This window comes from Neofelis nebulosa, chromosome 4 (assembly GCF_028018385.1).
Source record: "Neofelis nebulosa isolate mNeoNeb1 chromosome 4, mNeoNeb1.pri, whole genome shotgun sequence".
Taxonomy (NCBI): Eukaryota; Metazoa; Chordata; class Mammalia; order Carnivora; family Felidae; genus Neofelis; species Neofelis nebulosa.
The window spans coordinates 26,534,168-26,538,145 of NC_080785.1; the positions used below are offsets into that span (position 1 = coordinate 26,534,168).

The 3,978-nt window shown below is 35.4% G+C and overlaps 1 non-coding gene across 1 annotated transcript; it reads right to left on the minus strand.

The window, feature by feature from the left end:
• Positions 1–552: 552 nt before the first annotated feature.
• On the minus strand, positions 553–660 carry LOC131511176 (U6 spliceosomal RNA). Its single transcript, XR_009261381.1, has one exon. It is a non-coding gene; the product is annotated as a U6 spliceosomal RNA (small nuclear RNA).
• Between the last annotated feature and the right edge of the window lie 3,318 nt (positions 661–3,978).

The window sequence follows — 3,978 nt, forward strand, 5'->3', positions numbered from 1 at the left end:
AAAAAATCAATAATGAATATCCTCTCTCGTAATAAAAACTACCTAGGTGATTTAAGACAATGTATCATTCCCTTTGTTTCTAGAAAGTGTTAACGGTATGCATCTTTGTACCGATGGGCAGTTTTATTTTGAGTTGATTGCTTCAAGGGTTATCTGAAATTTTCTTAAAATAATTATATGAGTGCACTTACAATTTGTACACTCAATTCTATTCCAATTAATGCAACTGTCAAGGGGGTGGTAGGCGGAGGTGGTTTATCCTAGCATAGCAGGTATGAGGAGGCAAGTATTCAGACTTGCTCTTGTACTTAAGAGTATTGTCAAATTGTGTGAATCATTTCATCTCTCTGGACCTTAGTTTCTTTTATAATAATGCAGAGGGAATGGACTACATGCATGCTTCTCCAATATCAGTTGTTCACATATTACTTGCAAGATTTTTATCATATCTGTGCCAGTTTTGCCACCATTTAATGAATATCACTGTAAGTCAACTCAGTTTCCAAAACTTACGAGTCATGTGTATAAAATTTGTCTCTTTTTCTTTTTTTTAAATATGTGGAACACTTCATGAATTTGTGTGTCATCCTTGCCCAGGGCCATGCTAATCTTCTCTGTATTGTTCCAATTATTTAGTATATGTGCTGCCAAAGCGAGCACTTGACTCTTTTTTTTTCTAATTTTCATTAAAATAAAAACATTTTGCTTATATAAAACATGTTTCCCTATGAACAACTAAAATAATCTTCCATATCACTAGTGATACAGAACCAGATTTTTTTTCAATACTAGTATATATCGGAATTATGTTAAAACCTAATCAATATTGTTAGATATTTAGGATATAATTATGTAATCTATTATTTCAGAGAATGTTATTTTTATGACTCAAAGTAAAAGTCAAAATAGAAAATTTAAATTTAGGGGCGCCTGGGTGGCTCAGTCGGTTGAGCGACCGACTTTGGCTCAGGTCATGATCTCATGGTTTGTGAGTTCCAGCCCCGTGTCAGGCTCTGTGCTGCCAGCTCAGAGCCTGGAGCATGCTTCTGATTCTGTGTCTCCCTCTCTCTCTGACCCTTCCCCAGTCATGCTCTGTCTCTCTCTGCCTCAGAAATAAATAAACATTAAAAAAAATTTAAAAAAAAAGAAAATTTAAATTTATATAACTTTTTCATTTTTTATGTTCTTATAGAATGACATGTGTGTAATAGAACTTTCTATGCTTTTGCAACCTAAAAACATGCATAGGTGAATAAAGAATATTTTCTTAACTAAAGGATGGTTTTATAGTGTAGTATCGTACTGGTATTTCATTTTAAGACAAAACTAATCTTTAATACATTCTTGGAGAAGTAGGGAATCCCAGTTTTGTTGCATTGTATTAATCGAAGATGCCCCATACGCTATGCATAACTCAAAATTATTACTGCCTTTATTCAAATTATTAATGTAACACAGCTATTTCTAAATATAATGATGAGTATTTTTACTCATCAGTTTTAATTACTTTTATTTAGAGTGCCATATTCTTTTACAAAGCTCGTATTTTCATAAGAACTTCAAACTTTGTGAAATCTTACTCATCCCCCTACCTCCCCCCCCCCCACACACACAAATTGCCACATAAAAGCTAGAGCTGTCAAGGGGAGGAAAAGATCATGAAAAACATTCAAACATCCCTGAGAAGACCTGATTTTAATGCCTTAATAAATAGTTGAGTGTAACATAGTAGCCTTCAAATTTTACTTAGCACCACACTTCTAGTACCATAGCTCCATTTGACCCTATAAAAATGCTGTTAATGGCTCTGTTTACTAGAATTTATTGCTACCAAGATGGAAAGTCACAATGCTATGAAACGAGTAATGTAGCAATATGCAACCTCAAGCCCTATAATGTGGCTATATTTTGAAATCATTAAAATGCAGATGAGGATTAAGCTAAAGACTGATTTTGTGATTGCTTTTAAGATATTGAGTAGTTCTTAAAATATATGTACGGGTGAGTGTGTATAAATAACTTGCATATTAGTGTATTTCAAAATTGTTCTGATGGAAAAGGGTGTTTTCTTTGGCCGATGATTTCCCAGTTATTTTTAAAATGTTCTGTGATTCATCAAGTAATCAGATAAATTTCTGTTTTTTACTATTGTGATTGTAAATATATAGCTTTCTATATTTTTTTAAGTAATTTTCAGGTATTCCTTGTATGAGATATTTAAAGTGTTTTGAACAGAAATGTTCTCTTATTGCATATATCTGCTTCAGATTATTGTGGGGCATTTCAAATCAGTACCTATTATTCTTCTAGGCAAACTTCTTTAATGGTGTATATTTGTATGCACATATATTAACACATGTTTATATGCATAATCTCTTTGATAGATAAATTCTTGGTTTGTATCAACTGATTCTATCAAGATATGAATTAAAACACCTCTACAGAACATGTTCATTATCTACAGGACAAAGTACAGATATTATTTACTTTATATAAAGAAATACAAACCTGTTGAATAATATTAAAATCTGAAATTTCAGAGGGGAATTTATCTTTTAGAATAGATATTTCACACCCTCTTCACATTTGATAGCTACCCTATATCTGTTTAAAAGGCAGAGATTTATCCAGTTTCTTCGGGTTTCTTGCTTTTACTTGGCTCACTGCATGTTAGTGGCACTAAATGGACAAAAGAGGACCCTTCACAGACCACTTAGCTCACCTCCATTGCTCTGTGCCCATTGATCCGTATAAGCTGTATTTCTACAAAATGTTACAAAGAGGTTTATTACTTGATTTTTCTTACACTAGTTAGAATTGATGATATAATTCTGGGGACATCTTGACATTATATTTCTCTTTTCCCTCTAAAGTGTCTCAACCACACCCATGGCTTCAAATACTAGCTATATTAACCAATGGCTTTCAAGAATAAATGTTCCCTCTGACGACACTTAAGCTACAGACTCCCTACTCCACAGGTCTCCTTTGGAACACCTTAAATTTAGAATTTTCCAAATCAATGACCTTCTCTCCTCAGCCTAATCTGCTCCTGCTCCCTTGTTCCCTTTCTGGATTAATGGTGTCCCACAGCATGCAAATCCTCTGTCTTTTCAGAACTAACGCGAAAGTCTTCTAGCTGGCTTCTCTGGTTTCAGTCTTGCTATCTCCAATTCCTTTACCCATGCTGCAAATGGAACGCGATATACATAAAACATAAATCTTAATCTATTTTTCACATTTTAGGAAAATTAGTACATTTTCAGACACCTATGGATAAAGGTCAAGCTGCATGAAGAAACACACAAGTTTCTCTCTTGGGAGGGTGGAGGATCCTGTATACTCCTTTTCTCTGCTTGTCTTACTGGCTTGTGTCTGCTCTGGCTTGGTTCAGCCCTTGGAAGACATTGGTGGGACGAGGACTGTAGGAAAGTTAGAAGACAGGGAGAAACCAGGGGAGAAACACCGCTTCCTTAGTCTTTAAAATGGCTGTGACTGCTCTGCAGCTCCAGCTTCCAAAGGGCAAGAGTTCCTCCTCTCTTATAGTACCTCAGTTCTAGGAGTGGTAATAGTTTCTTGCAATTCTGGCTAACCTCTGGACTGCTCCCGTTCATTTTCTGTCCTCTATGCTTCTCAATCACCTTTTAAACCAATTAGTTATCTGTGCATTCAACTAAATGGAATGTCCGATTTCCTTTCACTGACTGAAAACCTGATTCGTAAAATCATTGCATTAGCATCTCTCAAACTTTCCTCAATGATTAAAAAAATAGATAGGATCTTTGGAGCCAGATTTGCCTTATGTCTACATCATTGGTGATCTCGGACAAATCCCTTACAACTACGAGCCTCTTTTTCCTCATCTCAGTGTCTGAGGGTTATACTATGTGCCTCACTGGGTGGCATGAGAACTAAAATAGAATTTGATAACGTGTGAATGTGCCCTCGGCACAGTGCCTGGCACCTGACAAGCACTCA